Source organism: Heteronotia binoei, chromosome 9 (genome assembly GCF_032191835.1).
Source record: "Heteronotia binoei isolate CCM8104 ecotype False Entrance Well chromosome 9, APGP_CSIRO_Hbin_v1, whole genome shotgun sequence".
Classification (NCBI taxonomy): Eukaryota; Metazoa; Chordata; class Lepidosauria; order Squamata; family Gekkonidae; genus Heteronotia; species Heteronotia binoei.
In genome coordinates this window covers 102,570,529-102,590,456 of record NC_083231.1, presented here as the reverse complement: position 1 = coordinate 102,590,456, position 19,928 = coordinate 102,570,529, and the positions used below count along the sequence as shown (strand labels likewise).

Genomic DNA, 19,928 nt, shown 5'->3' with positions numbered 1-19,928 from the left:
GATGTGCCTTTGCCGTGTGAGCAGATTGCCGATGGATCGCTCTGTGAAATCCTAGGAAAGGTAGGAAGATAATCTGGCGCACTTGTTGACTGCATTGCTGCATTCGGTTTACAGTTCAAGAAGCATGGTTTCCAACATAATAGTCATGGCGTCTGCAGGAGACACTGTAGAATCTCACTTTTCTGTTTTGTTTTTTAAAAAGAGTACATTTTGAAACTTCATGGTACCAGGGAGAAACTTTAAAATGGGAGGGCGATTTCTCAGCTTGTTTCCTGAAGCATCAGGTTGGTTTAACTTGTACCCCCATCAGGTCAAAGAGTACCTGTCAGCCCTCTACTTATGGTGTCCGCAGACACAGGTTGGACCCATAGTAACTTGTAGTTTAGCCATAATGTATTTACATTTCCAGCAAAAGGATCTCAGGTAAGAAAAGATCTCTGTCTGCCTGACACTCAGTTCATTAGGATTGTTAACTATAGTGTTATTTAGTCTAAAATGAACCCATTCTTATGGCTTTCAGCCACTTTTCTTGGCTCATTATCTCTATCTTTATACTGTGTATCTCACTCTTGGGTTGTTGCTTGTTTCCTGCAGCAAGCAACAACATTAGGAATAATACATTAGGAATAATATCAAGAGTTTTCCTTTTTTTGTCTTTTACAAAGTCTACTTAAATTTGCAAATGTGTAGGGGAAGATGGGGAGGGAAGGCAGCATGGTTTAGCCTGATCTCACATTTCAGAGGCTAAGGAAGGTCAATACTTGGATGGGAGACCACCAGTGCTGGATTAAACCCTGTGGAGGCCCCTAGGCAGTCAAAAACTCGGGGGCCCCCTCGCAAATTATCTCAGAATCAGAGCACTCACTCCACTGCCCGCATCCCCATGGAAGCCTGCAGGCACCTTCTCAAAAGCCCGTTTGACAAAGCTGTGGGGGAGAGGCAGAGAGAGACAAACTTGGTGACGATGCCAGCAGCAGCCGCACTAGGCAAGTCGGGCAAAGAGCGGCTCAGTTGCTGGCTGCTCATGCAGGCTGGGAGGGCTGCAAGCAGGGAAGGGAATGGGGTGGGGGAAGCTGGCCCGGGGCCCCTAAAGGCATGGGGGACCATAGGCCAGTGCCTACTTGGCCAAATTGTTAATACAGCCCTGGAGACCATCAAGGAAGACTTCAGAGGAAGGCAACAGCAAAGGACCTCTGTTTCTCACTTGCCTTGAAAGCACCTTGCTGAGGTCACCATAAGCTGCATGATGATGGATGATGATTTGATGATTTGATGGCATTTAAATACATATACAGGAAGATGATAGAGGTTGCTATCAACCAGACTCCATGAAGCTAGTGAGATCGCCATCAAATAGTTGGAATGTGGCCATAAAGATGGCAGTGGGTAGGGAAACTCATCGACCAGACATTGAGTGCTACTGACTATTAGGACCAGAGGTTGCAGAACCCCCCATCATAGTTTGCTAGTCCTGGCAGCCACAGCCCACATGGCCCAGGAAGGTCTCAGGAGGATTCATGGATCTAGATGGCAGCCAGTCTGCAGGTGAGGTGCAGTAGCTGAATGAGCCAGTCTCCATTCCATCTCCTGTTCTTAAGAACTCAGCCTTGCCTGCAGCTGGAATTCTTGACTAGAAATCCTCCATAAAGTACATTTCCAAATTAGCAATATTTACAGTGTTCTTGCATTCCTTTAATTTATTTATAGCATAAATTCCTTCTGGTTCTTTCCCCCTGAAAGTCATGGGAGAATAGATGTTGGCTGAGCCTAAAGAGGAGGAAGAAACGGGTTATTTCCCTAACGGCCCCTCAGTGTTTAAAATAAATAGTAACCAGAGTGGCTGAGATCCAGCTTACTTTTTTAGACGGAGGATTGCTATGCCCCAGCTTGTCAGTTGAACAAATCAAGCCGTTGCATTCGAGCTGGATGACGATGTTTAGGTAAGTCAGACTCTGCACGGGGGAAATATCTGCGACGAGGACTGTCAGACCATTAATTTCAAGGTAGCTTTATTTTATTTTCATTGACTGTTAATCGTATCAGACGTGCTGGGGTTGTGTTGAATTCTAGTGCTTTTTCACACTGGCTTGTTTTCAGCCTCTTGACTGTGGTTCAGAACGACCGTTTGCAACCAAACGTACGGGTTTGAGCCTTGTTACACGCAAACCGTCTACTCTTTCGACACTTGCGATCGGTTGTAGCGAATGGATGCCTAAGTATATAGTCTTGATAACCAAGGTGGATATATACAAAGGTCGAAAACTGCACTGATTTTAACGATGAAGGTAAACCAACTCTGGCGCTGCAACAAAGAACTGGAGGAACATGGCAGCGCTGAGACGTATACGAGTGCTCGTATATGCTTTGTGGTGGCGTGGGTTTCGTCCAGGGAATACGAAGTTCATACCTGTTACGCCTGGATCCATAGATGAGCAATTGTGCATGCTGAATGGTTAAGCAGATGTAGGAATGACTTGATATGTTAATTCCTTAACAGCATGCGTTACAGCTGCCCTTTATGTCAGGCATAGCCTGAGACTCTGCTAAGGAGATGCGCTTGAGAGATGATGATGATATGGGAATGCTAATTTGGCAAGCAGCTTCTGGCACTTGTTAGGGTTTTGCAACACCTTGGAGTAAGCTTGCCTCTATGGTTTTTCCCCGAGCTCAGCCTCAGGGTCAGGAAATCTTAAATCAGCACATGTATCTGGAACAAAGTCGCCTAGGCAGAGAAGGAGCATCAGAGGTGCCAATCCAGCTTGGAAGCGAGCCTGTTTGGAACTCTGGAGTGACTGTGAGAATACTTGTTCTGTCTTGCTAATCATTTGCATTTCCTTTTCCTTGCCCAGTCAACTCATTTTCACCTCCAGATACATTCCAATATGGCCTAATGTTCTCACCCGACTGCCACCAGTTCTCCTTTACAACTTTCTCCCTCCCTCCCCAAATACATTTAATCCTCTGATGGGTGTTCTGCTGTAGAACAGCTAAAGATTACTGATATATGAGAGTTTATATATATATATATATATATATATATATATATATATATATATATGAGAGCTGTAGCTGAACATGCACTTCAAGAAGGAGACCACGTCATCCACTTTGAAAGAACTGAAGTCCTTTCTACGGCCTCACATTATCATACCCGCCTGAATAGAGAAGCTATTGAGATTTACAAACACCAGCACAACTTTAACAGAAAGGAAGAAGGCATTTCCATCCACCAATCTTGATATCCAGCTCTGCAAAACACCCTACAGACTATAAATTGCAGAAATTCACAGAACAACCAGCACATTACACAGAACAATCAGCACAGTCGACAACCATCTTCCTTTGCTTCACACCCCTTCCAACCCTCCCAGCAATTAACACAGAACAATGGTCACATTCAACAGCCAGTTTCCTTATCACTACCCTTCCAGGAAGCCCCACCAAACAATGGGCACATCCATAAACCTATTGCCCTTTCACCACACCCCTTCCAGCCTAGAAATAGCAGCTCTCCAGCAGCCCTGGCCTCACTCAATGCACAGCAGCCAAGAAGGTCAGAGCGCCTGCTCCGGTTGCAATGTCACTGAGTATGTTCTCCACAGCCGAGAACGAAACGTCTGGAAGAAAAACTTTCTCCAGTAGAACATGGCACTTGAGCCCGAAAGATTCTGCAAACCCGAATGATGTTACCAGCCATGAAAACCTGAAATCTTTGATAACTTGTACATTAGTAACACTCCCCATTAGCTGGAAGATGTGCTGAACTTTCTTCTCCATCAGAATTTAGGCTGTGACATATGGCGTCCAATTGGGAGCAGAAACACAGATGAGGCCATAGGTTTGCCAGTCTCCAGGCAGAGCCTGGATATAAGGGTGTCAGGTGTCTTCTGTCTGCTGGTGGGGGGATTTGGGCGGTGTTCCAGGGGTGAATGGGGAGACTAGTGGTGCACTGACATCACTTCTGAAAGTGATGTGATCATGCCAGCAACGCCAGGATGACTCTCTACTTTTTGGGCAAAACTCTATGGTAAAAACAGCTACAAACCATAGAGTTTTGTGCAAAAAGTAGAGCATTGCCCCTGACATCGCCGACATGATGTCATTTCCAGTAGTGGGCTAGTGTCCACCTACCTGAATAGCACCAGGAATTACAACTCATCTGCAGATTACAGAAATCAGTTCCCCTGGAGAAAACAGCAGCTTTGGAGAGTGAACTGTATGACATTGTACCTTGCTGAGGTCTTTCCCCTCTCTAATCCACACACTGCCCAGGCTCTACCCTCCAAATCTCCAGGAATTTTTCAACCAAGAACTTGCAACTCTAGATTAAGTCCTGAAGCTTCAGCTTTCCAACAGGTTCTAGGCACACTTTGGATATAAATAAAGTTCTGGTGCTGGTAAGGGGTGATACCTTTTCTTCTTTCTCCCGTACTCCCACTGCACTGGAAGTGTAAGGGGGCGGGGGGGCGGTAGCATGACCCTTGTCCTCTGTCTCGCTCCTGTCTCTCGCTGCTGCTGTGAGCAGGCTCTTATTGTGGCATCACGTGCAGGAAGATCCAGAAGTTGTGTCATCCATCTCTAGGAATTGCCAGAAACTTTATGATAAAACCACAGAGTTACTGGTGATTCCTTGAGAGAACTGATATAATTTCTGGTTTTTCTCTGGAAGTGACATCACTGTGACTATCCCACTCATGTCCAAACCCCACCCCCTGCTGGGAGATTTATGCTGAGGCGAGACCTACTTTACATCCTGTTAGCTTTCTGGTATAGCAACCCAATGGTGCTTCACTGGTTCTTCATTGTAGATCATTTATCCTGGGATTCAGAAGGTATTCTGCATCCCAGGAAGTACTTCTGCACTGCAGCAAGGGGTCAGTACAACCACACTTTGTACTGGATATTTGTCAGGAATCCACAGTGGGGCTCAACGAATGTCCAGGTTCATAGTGATTTGTGGAAGCCATGTAGGCTTCTGCAAGGCACTGTGGAGTTTTTGTGGAACAGAATGATTGCATTCCACTTCCCACCAATAGCGCATGGAGAAATACCGGATGGTTTTACCCATCTGTAACTGTCTGCATTTCCAGCCTTCTACTGCAGCCATTTCCATATTCACTGCATAAGGCTGTTTAACCAGCCATGGGAATGTACAATGCTTTTACAAGCTGGAGTCGTACAATCTACAGTAATGTTTTTTCTCTTGTTCTTACTTCATCAGATTTTACTTTATCAGGAAATCCTTCAGCATTCTGGAGTTGGTGAATCTGGGATAATTCTGAGAGCCTCCGCTTGTAAATTTGTTGGACTAGGAATGCCTTTTTTGCAATTCTGGTGCACTGAGACATAAAAAGCTCCCTCGCCTGTTTTCCTTTCCATTTCTTTGTCCTTTTAGTCTTTTTACTTCTGCACGAGCATTTCATGAATGCTCATTTCATGGGCATTAACCGAACAGTGACCCTAAGCAAGGTATGGGTTTCTCGGTGCTTAAAGCTATACCACCCAGTGCCTGATTATTATTATTATTATTAGCAGCGGCAACAGTAAGATCACACAGTGAGCCTCCTCGTATCTGATTGGTAATGTGGCTAGATGAATTTGGCTGGTGAGCTGTTGCCCACCTGTAACTGCAAACCACTCTATCATGCATGCTGCTCGAGCAGCCCGTTGACAAGGCTTCTGCCAGCAACTCTGCCTCTTCTCTATTGTAATAAATTTGTCCAAGAGAACAGTTCCCAGTGGATTGTACATGCACAATACTTTCTCATTTGAAATTGGGGAGTGGGGGGGAGTGGGAAGGGCTCATCCATCTTAAACATGCACCTCGGGCAGTAGGTGACCTAAGGGGATATTCAGTGAAGGCAGTGCCCTCTTTATTTATTTATTCCTCGCATTTATATCCCGCCCTCCCCGCCGAAGCAGGCTCAGAGCGGCTAACAACAATCAAACATCAAACAATAAAACAGTAAGCAACCAATTAAAATTAACAATCATTAACAATTTAAAACAGTTTAAAATAATTTAAAACAATTTTTGGAGCTAGTGTTGGTACCATTGCATTCAGCGATGTTGGGCATCTACTTATACTGTAGTTTAACTGAAAGCAAGTCGAAATAGAGCTGTTTTACAGGCCTTGTGGAACTGGGCAAGGTCCCGCAAGGCCCTTACATCTTCTGGGAGTTGGTCCCACCAGTGGGGGGCAGCAATTGAGAAGGCTTTTTCTCTGGTAGCCTTCAGTCTCGCCTCCCTTGGCCCAGGGATTGACAGTAAATTCTGCGATCCAGATCTAATTACCCTCTGGGGAACATGTGGGGAGATACGGTCTCTAAGGTAGACAGGTCCTCAGCGATATAGGGCCGAGGACCTGTCTACCTTAAACGAATAGCGAATGCGTTATCAGAACTTCTTCCTTAAACAGAAATATCCATTTCTAAAATATTTATTTCATTAACTGGTCTGTAAGATACCGTGGGAAGTCTGCAGCCGAGCATGGTGGCCCCACAGAAATGGGTTCATAAAAGAGATGCTGCAGAAAACTGGAATTAAATTTTAGGTACACTTGGCTCCACTGGCTCTAACCTGGATGGCCCAGGCTAGCTGGATCTCATCAGGGTCGGTCCTGGTTGGCATTTGGAAGAGACCATCAGGGAAGTCCAAGGTTGCTATACAGAGGAAGGCAATGGCAAACCACCTCTGAACTTCGCTTGCCTTTAAAACTCCATTGTGCAAATGTCATCTTGTTCCCATTATTATCAAGAGGTAACATCTGCAATTGTAGATCTGCCCTCCAGGACAATCATGCCAAGTATCTTGTCTGAAATCCAAATTGTGCTAGATTTCATGGGCAGCTCTGTTCCTATAAGGGTAGCTACACATGTTACTTGCCTAAGCTCTAAAAAGGTAAAGGTAGCCCCCTGTGCAAGCACCAAATCGTTACCAACCCATGGGGTGACGTCACATCAGGATGTTTTCTTGGCAGACTTTTTACAGGGTGGTTTGCCATGACCTTCCCCAGTCATCTACACTTTAGCTCCAGTAAGCTGGGTACTCATTTTACTGACCTCAGAAGGATGGAAGGCTGAGTCAACCTTGAGCCGGCTACCTGAACCCAGCTTCCGCCAGGATCAAACTCAGGTCATGAGCATAGCTTGGACTGCAGTACTGCAGCTTATCACTCTGTGCCACAAGGCTCCCTAAGCTCTAGCTCTCTGCAAATGTTGCATTGTGGTTCTGTTCATGAGGAATCAGAACTTGCTAGGTGTACATTTTGGGAGTGCAGTATGTGCAGCAGACATGTTCAGCGATCTCGCTGTCTTCCCTTCCTCATGCACAGGATTTTCCCTTTTTCTCCTCCTCCTCCTTCTTCTTTGCTGAGCAGTCCTTATATCTATTTTCTTCTTTTTTGTTTGTCTATGGCTGTATATATACCCACTGTCCAATGAGCAGCATGATAATTCTGCACAAAATAAAGTTCTGCATACCGTTTTACAAAAGGAAAGTGCCCAGGCAGCCAAGGGCAGAGCAAATAGCCTTGTCAGACATTGAGCTGCAGGGAGATCGATCAGTGCTACCTACACCGTGCCTTATTTGCACCTTTTTTTTCTTTCGTGCCAGAGACACGCTTTGAAATGCAAAAACAGCTGGTCCATGATGAAAGCTAAGCTTCACACTGTGGTTCCAAACTGGATCCCCCCCTCCCCTGCTTGTTGTAGAGCTACGCATGATAGGTAGTTCCATAAGTTTTAATTTTTTTTCCTTTTTTAACATAGTGCCACTGCTGGGACTATGTATCAGGGATACAGGTTGGAGGAGTGGCTGTGTAGTCCTTTCCCCGGGGACCCCCTTTTCCTGCTCAGATCCCAGTTTGCAAACTACTTTTACCTCAGCAGGGAAACCTTGCAGGTATTAGAGAAAGAATTGTTTTTTAAACTTGTTTTGAGAAGCGAGATTTTTATGTGGGAATGTGTTCAGTTGACATCATTGGACATTATTTCCATGCAATGTGTATACACCTTTTGAGATGTTCTTGGAGTCTACCAGCTGCTTGTAGCTCTTCCTGTATATATGTGTGTGTACATGTGTCTGTGTGGTGTCTGAGCCAGTTTGGTGTAGGAGAGCCAGTTTGGTGTAGGAGAGCCAGTTTGGTGTAGTGGTTAAGTGTGCGGACTCTTATCTGGGAGAACTGGGTTTGATTCCCCACTCCTCCACTTGCACCTGCTGGAATGGCCTTGGGTCAGCCATAGCTCTGGCAGAGGTTGTCCTTGAAAGGGCAGCTGCTGTGGGAGCCCTCTCCAGCCCCACCCACCTCACAGGGTGTCTGTTGTGGGGGAGGAAGGTAAAGGAGATTGTGAGCCGCTCTGAGACTCTTCGGAGTGGAGGGCGGGATATAAATCCAATATCTTCTTCATCTTCTTCTACATGTGTGAGCGAGTGCACCTGGAAGTCATGGCTACCTCTGGTGACTGACCCCTACTGGGGGCCTGGAGGATATTCAGAGAGGTGTCCTCTCGACTCCTGGTATTCCAAGAAGGTCTCCCATCCAAGTACTTGCCAGAGTCAACCCTGCTTAGCTTCCAAAATCTGATGCGATCGGGCTTGCCTGGGCTATCCTGGTCAGGGCACTTGTAGCTCTTCCTGATATGCAAGCTCATCATTTTGTGTGAAAAGAGGCAACATGTGCATTTTATCATATGCGTACACAACCCCAGTATATGTGAACCACAGATGTGTTGCATTCTTGCCTCCCATTCACAGAACACGGCAGCTGTATGTATCCAGAGAATCTTGGATAGCAAGACTTTGTGATATCTGCAGTTGGCAGATTCTTGGTCCATACCGTTGTAACATCTGAAAAGGGCTTGAGAAAGGCCCATATAATGCATTTAGAACTGGCACTAAAGAATTACATTTCTGCTTGGAATGCTACCCTGTCTCCATCTGGAGCTTGGCTCTCATTCACTGCTTCCTCCACCTTTGCATTATTTCTCCTCCACAGGCTTCGATTCATCTGCTGGGCTTCCTTTCTCTCTCCATTATAGGGCGATAGCCTCCATTGGCACACTGTAAGGCAGCTGCACTGTCTCAGTAATAGTTAAAAGAGTACATTTTTTGCAAGGGCTCACTGTGTCCGAGTTTCTAGGCTAGCTAGCAACTGGCAGCCCATACGGGAAGAATTGAAATCATTTGAGTGGACTGAGCAATGAAGCACTGTAAAATGGAATTTTCACACACTGCAGCAATTCCCACCGTTTTCATAGCTGGAGGCTGCTGAAAAACAAACAGCATCACCCTGGAGCTACAGGATCCCACACCAGCTCTGTTCACACGTAGGGCTTCAGATGTAACGGTCACTTGCTCACTGTCTTATTTGCATGCGCCTGTGTACAAAAACAGAGTGTAAATCCTGCAGAGTGCAATCTTCTGCGTTGTGGAGTCAAGTGACATTGTTTTTCACTAAGCAAGGCTATTTCAGATCCGTAATGCTGGAGCTCTTCAATGGTGCTATAAATAAGGCTGTTGTTTAAAAAAAAGCAAATCCCATAAAACACACTAACTTAGCAAGTCCTAAATGTGCTTACTCTGTCCATCTTGAATATGTTTGCTATATGAGTAACAGAGTCATTGTTGGATATCTGATCAGCCAAAGGGGAGATCTATTTTGGGCAGGGCTTTTTTTGTAGCAGGAACTCCTTTGCATATTAGGCCACACATCCCTGATGTAGCCAATCCTCCAAGAGCTTACAGTACGCCCTGTAAGAAGAGCCCTGTAAGCTCTTGGAGGATTGGCCACATCAGGGGTGCCACAAAAAAAAAGCCCTGATTTTGGGTTGCTCTAAGTAGTCACTGTTATGTGTATGGATACAATTTGGTTCTTCTGCGTTTTATAGAAACTCAGTCTGATGGTTGAAAATTTCTGGTGGATAAATTGGCAGGTTAATGAGCATTGAGTTGCTTTTGTGGGATCCTCAAGCGGAGCAAGGTTTTCAGTTTTGCTTTTACAAAAATGGTGTGTATGGATGAAGGAAAACTAAGCCTTATTTCCTTCCTTGCCTTACAAGACCGTACTGTTTATTTCAGCATTTTTCTCTTAGCCAGCTGAGTTTAAGGGAGTTTTTCAAGGTGAAAATATGCTTTAGACAGCAGAACACAGTGAAGTAAGGCAGAGGGCAGCAAGGTGAACTCACCTTGCTTGCCTACCTGTATTGCTTCACATGCAAATAGACAGACTCATATAAACTGGTCCCCTGCAGCGGAGTGCTTTAAAATATAGCAAAGATGTCTAAAACCTCAGATCCTGAACCAGTGTTTTTCTCTAGCGAAGAAACATGATCTGATTCTTTGTGGTGTTACCGAAATCGGTATACATGTGACAAGGCCATAATGTGCAAAGGTGTTCCCTGCATCCACTGAACAAATGCATGTATTATGGATGCTTAAAACGCTTGGGATCATTTAGCCTAGGAATACCAAGGTCCAGATTCAGATCAACACTTGGAAAAACAAGGGAGGAAGACACTTAAACAAATAGGGTTTTTATTTTACGAATAGGAAAAGAGACCAAATTAATCTATGCAATATGGTAAATAATAAAAATTAAAGAAAGGAAATGCAATACAGAAAATAAGATGCATAAAATCTCTCCCTAAAGCTGCTGTCTACCTAAAGGGGAATAAATCTGTAAGAGAAAATAAAATATACTGGAGCATATCCTGAAGAGAAGTAGGGGGAGGGGTGGGGTGTTGTCCATAGTGGGGAAGAAGCTGCAGGAGCTGAAACTGACCACATGAAATAAAAATGCAATCTTTCAGGGATGAGCAAGCCTGGGGGAAAAAAATCTTTTGTCGATATGGTGACGAAGAGTTTTCTCCTTTTGCATTGAGAGTGTCAAAAATGTTCCCTTGGGGAAATCTGGAAGTTAGATATGCTTGTGTCGGGCCAGGTACTTGAATGATTGAAGGAGGGCTGGAACCTTCCTGTCTGGTTGTTTAGATAGGAGAGAAATGGATGGAACTGGCCTGTCCCTTATTGTTTTGGAATTCTAGGCCACTGGCTAGGAACAAATTATCTGTAGGAAGCTCCCAGGTCTTTGGAGGAAGTGGCCCTTGATTGAGTTGCTCTTAGGGTGGGTTTACATAGGATTGATAGAGGAGGTGCCCTGCATTCCTTGGCATGACTCACTGTTTAATTCAGGCTCCTATCGTTTCTAGACCCACACTCAGGTATACGCGTGTACAGGGGTGGAATTCTAGCAGGAGCTCCTTTGCATATTAGGCCACACACCTCTGATGTAGCCAGTCCTCCAAGAGCTTACAAAAAAGAGCCTTGTAAGCTCTTGGAGAATTGTCTACATCAGGGGGTGTGGCCTAATATGCGAAGGAGCTTGTGCTAGAATTCTACCCCTGCATGTGTACAAAAAGGGGATCCACACTATACAGAAAAACAGGGTACCATGGGGTGAGGTTTGAGGGGGGGCATCAATGTTATTAGTTTTCCCATCACCTCTCCTAGTATTTGTGTGTATGTACAACGTTTGGTATTGCGGCAGAGAAGACCTAAGCCTTTGTCTCTATTTCTACCCAGGCTGCAGGGTAGAAGTCTGCCTGCTGCTTCTGCGCGGGCGTTTGAGTCTATACCTTCCTTGTCTCCAGAGCCCTGTCCAACAGGCAGCATGTGCATGCAAAGCTTTGCCTGTGTCCCTTGCAGTACAAATGAGTTGGAAGGTGGGGGGTGGGAGCCTTCACCTATCACCGTGCCTTCACCTATCATCTGCAAGTGAGTTGTTCATGGGTGGTGGTAGGGGAACCGTTGCCTCTCTGTTTCCCTCTGTGTCCTCATCTACTGCATGTGGAAGGAACACTTTTGGGGACTGCCTAGGACAGGGGTGTTGAACTCATTTCTCATGAGGGCTGGATCTGCCTAAATGAGACCTTGTTGGGCCATGCTGAGGCTGCAAAAGCAGGAGGAAACCCCAGCCAGCCCATGCTTCTCAGACAGTTGAGGTGGGCGTGGGGGGCTGGGCTTCATCTTGCTTCACAGGAGGGAAACCCAGCCAGACTGCACCGGCTCCTTGCAGAACAGATCTGAGCCCTGCAGGGGTCTGATCTATCCCGCGGGCCACATGTTTGACACCCCTGGCCTTGGAGGTCACAGATACAGCCCCAGTCAATAAAACAGCTTTTGCAAATGCAAAACCTATGCTTATATAGAATCAGAAAGTTCTCCAAAACCAATGAGATAGTGCAATGATTGGCAGAATGTATGAACACTGTCTCCAGGAACACTAATCAGGACTGAAGGATTGGCCAGCAGTTGTGATTGTATGACATCCCTTTTAGGCGTCACACTTCTCCGCCTCCCTTACTCCTGCAAGGAGAAATAGTGCAGTGCCAGAACAGTCAGCTCCCAAATGTTGACCATAATTCCATTTGGATTTCGCACATGTACAATATTTATAAATTAGTAGGGTCAGGGTATGATCTTGATGAATAGGTTTCCAGCTATCCCACAGTTACAGAAATCAGTACAAGACCTTCCCACTTTGAAAGGATAAATTAAAATGTCACTGATTTCATAGTAGAAAGCTTGGACTTCATGCTGAAAAGAAAAAAGGCGTTTGCTAACATTTAAATATACACTGAGTAGAAATGGCAGATTTATTGCATGGCTTTGAATTCCACATGGAAATGATCACTATCATAGAAAAGACTTCCTTCCCCATTACTCTAACATCTTAATTCATGACCTCTCATTTTATTCAACTAGTGCCTTTTTTTTCCAGTGGGAAGAAGATGCTCTCTGTTTCTCACCTATTGCTGTTCTTCATGTTAACCTAATCACATTTCCTGGTTGGCAGGGTCCATTGTTTGTATGCAGCAGCTATGGAAATTCAGTGTTTGTGTGTTTCTGGATTTTGCCACCCACTGTAGATTTGTGTTGTTGTTGTTGGCCTTTGTACTTGTTTGTGGTCTGCTTGGCTTGACTTGGGCATCAAATCGCAGCTGGAAGCTACCTGCTTGTTGCCATCTTGGCTAATTAAGGCATTCCTCGGTAACTAAATATGCAACAGATTTGCATCCAAACTGTATTCGCGCCTTACTGTTCTACCTCTCTTTGGAGAAGGTGTTTGTCAGTCTCTGCTCCTCTCTTTTGGCCTTTCCTCAACAGCTTTTTCTTTGGAAGATTCATGATTGGACAGTTCTGTGCGGCTATTGTTTTGTCTGGGCTCACATAATTTAAAAATTTATGTCTGAAAGAAGAGCCAAAGACCTTTACAATTAATCCTATGTTCATGTAAATTTTAAGCAGTGGAAAGATGTCAGAAAGTGGGCAGCCAAAGGACAACTCTTTGATTTCTTCCTAGTCTATGTACCCAATTGGCCTTATAAAAAAGTAGTGTTCAACATTAGCCTGTTTTTAGTAATTTAAGTGATTGTTGTTAACATCTCGATGCTCAGTTTCACATAAAGGTCTGCAATGTGGGTGGTTTTCCTAAGAGGCTGAAGATCAGGCTGTTTCCAGCTCTGGAGCTTTTGAAGCCAGACCATGGCTTTTTTTTTAGGCGGGAACACACAGGAATGCAGTTCCTGCTAGCTTGGCATCAGGCGGTGTGGCCTAATATGCAAATGAGTTCCTGCTGGGCTCTTTCTTCAAAGAAAGCCCTGGGCAGGACCAACTGCTTTTATAGTGCAATCAGCCAGTAAATCCATGGAGTAGTTGTGCAGGGTCTGGAGACCAAGTCCTATGGAGAAAGGTTGAAGGAACTGGGCATGTTTAGCCTGGAGAGGAGGTGGCTGAGAGGTGATACTGTATGATCACCATCTTCAAGTACTTCAAGGGGGGTGTCATATAGAGGATGGTGTGGAATTGTTTTCTGTGGCCCCAGAAGGAAGGACCAGAACCAACAGATTGAAATTAAGTCAAAAGAGTTTCTGGCTTAACATTAGGAAGAACTTCCTGACAGAGTGGTTCCTCAGTGGAACAGGCTTCCACCCTATAGAAGTAGGTACGGAAAGCACTTGCTCACCTGGCTTCCCACAAACTATGCAAAACTGAACTATTCAGGAGGACTTTTCTGTGCAGGTAATAGGGCTGCTCTGTACAAAATGGTTCCCAAACTTGCACAAATGATTGAGAATGTGGTCTATAATGCTGCATATGCTTGTCCTTGAGAGTTTTCAACTCTGGGGTGACGTTGCTTTCACAAAGTTTTCATGGCAGACCTTTTACGGGGTGGTTTGCCATTGCCTTACCCAGTCATCTATACTTCCCCCCCCCCCCCCCAGCAAGCTGGGTGCATATTTTACCGACCTCGGAAGGTTGGAAGGCTGAGTCAACAATTGCTGGCGCAATGATATCATTTGGAGTGGGCTCTCGCAGGGAAGCAGATGTGCACTTGCGACGAGTAGGCTACAATGGAGTCATCGGAATCATTCTTATTCCAGATTTAATGTACTATCAAAAAAGTCCGCATCTCAGTCGTGGTAGTTCAGGACACGAACGAGCCAACGACCATTGCCAGATACTGATGTTTGGACAACCGCATAAAATCTGACATGCATCTGGCTTTCATCCATGCCCATCTCGTCAGTTTATGTGCGTCTGACCTCGGCCAATGAGAGTTTTGCTGCCAAAGATTATTATCCATGACCTGGTGTGATGGCATCTAGAAAGTGTAGCACTGAGAGGTTTTTGTTGGTCATACATGTGATCATATATTTTAAAGACATTTTTACTTTGCAAGCTGTTCTTGGTAAAGTGGACGACAGAAGTGAGATGAATGGTTTAGCATAGATAGGAGAAGCAAAAGAAAACCATGCTTACAAGTATTAACTGCTCACTGTGAGCATTCACAAAATTCTGTTTGCTGTTGCGGATATTTTTGTTATGCATTGTAATTTTATGGTAGGAACTGACCCCCTTTCATAATTTTTTTAAAACTAGGACTGTACTTACTTGTTTACATGAAATCCAGGTTCTCCACTTGTAGCCCATTTGAAACAGATAAAGGGAATGAGAAAGATAAGATCAAATTTATACTTTCTTTATGTGTCTTTTCTAGTTGCAAGGAACTATACCAATGTATGTGCACCTATGTAGGTATGGGTGAGCATTATTTTGTAAATTGTGAAGATGGAGACAGGCTAGGGTTGCCAAGTCCAATTCAAGAAATATCTGGGGACTTTGGTGGTGGAGCCAGGAGACTTTGGGGGTGGAGCTTGGAGCAAAGGTGTGACAATCATAATTGAACTCTAAAGGAAGTTCTGGCTGTCACATTTAAAGGCACCGCACACCTTTTAAAATGCCTTCCTTTCATAGGAAATAATGAAGGACAGGGGCACCTTCTTTGGGGGCTCTTAGAATTAGACCCCCTGGTCCAATATTTTTGAAACTTGGGGGGGGTATTATGGGGAGAGCCACTGGTTGCTATACTGAAAATTTGGTGCCTCTACCTCAAAATACATCCCTCCCAAAGCCCCAGATACCCACAGATCAATTCTCCATTATTTCCTATGGGAATAAGTCTCCATAGGGAATAATAGAGTTCCCGGCAAACATTTCCCTCCCCTCCCCTTGCTTTCTGATGACCCTGAAGCAGGGGGAGGGCCTCCAAACCGGGGGATCCCCTGCCCCAACAAGAGAATCACAGCAAAACAGCAGTAACCCAACAAGAGAATCCCGGCAAATATTTGGCGTTCTTTCCCGGTGTATAAAAATCTTTATTGGAAGCTTGAAAAAGCTCTGTGCGAAACAGAGGCACTAGTACTGACCTGTAGACTTTGGATTGTTTGCTGCATCTTTCATTCATATGAATTGATTGAACATTATCAAGTTCATCAGAACTCTCCTGAAGAAGTCTGGCATTAATTGCTGAAGAATAATGGGACTGGTGTTCTGATGTGCAAGTTCCTTGGACTTTATAAAATTGAATTACTGCACTAATGATATGTGAATATACTATATATTTGTATTGAGTTGTTATTCATTTTGTATTTTTTGAGGCTGGGATTCACGGGAGCATTGCTTTCTATTCCTCTGCCCACCTGGGGATTGGCAACCCTAAGACAGGCCCTAGGAAATATGAGGATCAAAGTGGTTTCCCTTGGGGAAATTCACAAAACAGTATGGTTGCCAACGTCCAGGTGCTGGCTGGAGATCTCGGGATTACAACTGATCTCCAAGTTCACCTGGAGAAAATGGCCACTTTGGATGGTGGATCTTATCGCATTATACCCCACTGAAATCCCTCCTTTCCCCCAATCCTGCCCTCTTCAGGCTCCAGCCCCAAAATCTTCAGTTGTTTCCCAACCCAGAGCTGGCAACCAGAATAGGATAAAGTGGATGAAGGGATTATCACAGTCAAGCAAGTGAAGCGAGGTTTTAGTTAAGTAACACTTAAAAAAAAAAAAAAACTTTGTTCCTTTAATATATATCAGTTTTAACTATTCCTTAATTATGTTTCTGAGATTACCCAAAGAAATTTGCTTTGCAGTCACCAGTCATTGAGTCAAGTTTTGTGGTTAAAAACATAAAATCAGTTCAAAAAACACAGTCGCAGGAAAGAGCAATACTCTGGCTCTGCATCTCTTCACTTTGGTGATTAAATTGGAAGAAATAGCAATCATTCATATATGAAATGAACTGTGCTTGGGCCCAAGCCAGTAATCTTGATATTGTTTTACCAATGAATGGGGAACAGTGTTCCAAACTAATTCACCCAGCTAATAGAAATATTAGTTGAAACAGAAGGTAGGGCACGTTCTTTATTGATTGACATATCCATTCATCTTTCTTTGCAGTGTTTTTTCCCCCTCCTTTGTGCCAAATACAGAGAAATATATAACTGTAAAGAATATTTTAAAGATTTATACTATTGCTTGGTTCAGCCATGCCGTACTTTATGTGGATTGTTTGGCAACCATGTAAAGAATATTTCTGTGGTCAGCAATTTCAAACGAATGCTTTAGCACCTTCTTCAAGGCTCCCCTTTCCCTAAAGGTTAGTTAATTGAAGAATGCCCCATGCCCAAGGAAATAAAGTTAGCAGACATTTTTATAGGCGTGAAGGCAAATTCTCAAGTTGCAAAGCAACCTGACAGAATACCGTCCCTAAATAATGAATGGCAAAATATATGGGATTCAGCAAGCTTAATTTTAAAAGTTTCCAAGACGCAAATCTCCTGAATAAGATGGATTTATATGAAAAATATTTCTGATCGGTTAATAACGCTTATTGAAAAGAATTTGCAGATGGAGAGAATGAAGATTAACAGCTCAGAAGATGAAGATGCTTTGAAAATCAACACATAATGATTTTAAATGCTGGCTCTCCGTGCAAGAAAGGATGGTCCTGTGTGTTGCTGTTTTATTTCCTGTCTAGCTAATAAAGTAGGCTCCGGAACAACTAAAAACATCAACTATTTATTCTCCGTGTCAATAATTTACTGCGGTTGCCACAACAGTCTTAAATCAGAAGCTGCAAGAAAGGAATGGGCCAGCAAAGCATGTCTGTGTGGAATTGTGTCCCTTGGAAAATGTATTCATAATACTTATTATGAGAGCCAGTTTGGTGTAGTGATTAAGTGTGCAGACTCTTATCTGGGAGGACCGGGTTTGATTTCCCCCCTACTCCACTTGCACCTGCTGGAATGGCCTTGGGTCAGCCATAGTTCTCACAAGAGTTGTCCTTGAAAGTGCAGCTTCTGTCAGAGCTCTCTCAGCCCCACCTACCTCACAGGGTGTCTGTTGTGAGGGAGGAAGGTAAAGGAGATTGTGAGCCACTCTGAGACTCAGATTCAGAGTGGAGGGTGGGATATAAATTCAATATCATCTTCTTTTTATATTTCACCATTCTGTTGAGACCTGAAGGCAACTTCTGTGAGATTCCTTTTGACTTTCCACTTGGGCACTGATCAGACTCACAACTACTTAGCTTCAACAGCATGATGGAAACTGGTGTTCTGGGGCCATTCACTCTTTCTTTTAATAGGCAGTTGGGAAAATTTTCATGTCTCAAGTAACTGTTGTTCTGACTCACTGCTTTTTTGTGAACCATTGTATTTCCTCATATTATCGTGACTGGAGCGTCTTCCATCTGAACACTGTGGGCTGGATTCAGTTTATTGCAAGAAGGGTTGCCAGCTCTGGATTGGGAAATCCCTGGAGATTTGGGGGGTGGAGCCTGAAAAGAGCAGGAGTTATGCAGGGCAGAGAGACTTCAGTGGGGTTCAAGGCCATAGAGTCCACCTCCTGAAGTGGACATTTTCTCCCGCCGGGGAAATGATCTCTGCAACCTGGAGACCACTTATAATTCTGGGAGGTCTCCAGTTGCCATCTGAAGACCATCTACCCTAAGAAGGAAGGTCTTTTTGATTCCCACCCACCACTCAAAAAAACCCCAGAACTGCTGTAAATTATGGGATACAGGATGAGGCAATAACATGGATGGGAATTAGGTGAGACTGCTAGACCGATTCCCTACTAGCCTTGTTCCAGTCTCATTGCTCCTTTTCCTGCCAGTGTTTTTACTGGATTTCGCACAAGCTGCCCTGGTGTGGCGAGTTGCCCTGCCTCTTTTCAAGTTCCCTCTGTGGCAGGCAGGATCCTCTGAAAACCGGTTTCTGCCTGCCACGGAGGCAACTTGAAAAGAGGTGGGGCAGCTTACCACCCAGGGGCGGCTTGTGAAATCCAGCAGAAGCGTTGTGGGAAAAGGAGCAATTAGACCGGAACAAGGCTAGTGGGGAATCGGTCCTAGTCTCCCTCTTGCATCATGTGTTCAGGGCTGATTTTAACATTTTGTAATGTATTCCACTTATAGCCTTTCTCCTCAATGGGGACCCAAAGCAGTTTACATCATTCTCCTCTCCTGTCAGTGGCTCGTCATCCTTTAAGAGGAGCTCCTTATTGAGGGAAAGAGACAGAAAATGTGTGTATAGTCGGACAAGATAGGAATGGGTTACAGCTTGGATTAGGGGGGCATTTGACAGTCATTTTGAGACTGGAGGTGAACCAGGTCCCTCTACATGTTTGGATATTATTTTAGGCATGAATAGTGATACACAGCTCACCCTGTGCATTGGAGCCATCGTGGAATAAGTTTCTTCACCCGTACGATTGACCCAGACAGAGAATCCATCTGCTAATTGGCCCTGACTTGCAGCAAGTTATGCTAAACTATACAACAGAGATATTTGAGAAGTTGGCCACAGGGATAACAATTCTCGTGCTGCACATGACATCTAAACTAGCTGTTATTTTTATGTGTCCACGTGTATGTTAAATGTTGTCAAGTTGCTTATGGTGACCCTAAGAATTAATGTCCTCCAAAACATCCTATTGTTAACACAATTTTTTTTTGTAAAGGGGGAGAATTTCTAGAGATATGGTACTCAGATATGCCCCAGTCTAGATAACAAGTAGGCTTTTAAAGAATTAAAGCTTTCTTTATTTTTTAAAGATCATTCTCCATCCTGTGAGATCAAGAATAAACATTTGAAAATATATGGGTGTTATTTCTAGGGAAATCAGCAACAGAAGGAGCTGTGCTTTATTTAGGAAACAGTGTCCCTATTAGAAGAATAGTGATCTTTATCGTTGGCCAAGAAACATCTCTCCTATTCTGTTCACTGTTGCTTGGGGGGGGGGAGGGGATATTTATCTGTGCCAGATAATTGAGCAACGATATAAGCAATTGGTCCTTTGAGAAGGCATTTTAGGATTGTGCTCTTTTCCTACTGCTGCTTTGACAAGTTCACGAGCATCTGTTGCTGTGTTATTTCTGCTTTTCAGACTGGGAAGCAAAAAGGTTTTTAATAAACTGAGCAGCCCAACCAGTGACATTTTAGTAAGGTGGTGGAGACATTCTGGAATCCTCTCCAAGGCTGAGATAACTGAATTTCAGCATAAATGCCAGAGGCTACACAATGTATGCAA

General features: G+C 44.3%; 1 protein-coding gene across 3 annotated transcripts in view; it reads left to right on the top strand.

Annotated features, from left to right (window-relative positions):
- Nucleotides 1-19,928, top strand: part of ARHGAP24 (Rho GTPase activating protein 24) — a 505,935-nt gene that overhangs the window by 266,615 nt on the left and 219,392 nt on the right. The window contains exon 1 of one of the 3 annotated variants that reach the window (XM_060247097.1): nucleotides 1,890-2,003. The exons of the other annotated variants lie outside the window; for them this stretch is intronic. The gene's annotated coding sequence lies outside the window, so the exon portion shown is untranslated. Of the gene's footprint in view, nucleotides 1-1,889; nucleotides 2,004-19,928 lie in introns of those variants that run through there. 3 annotated transcript variants of the gene reach the window in all.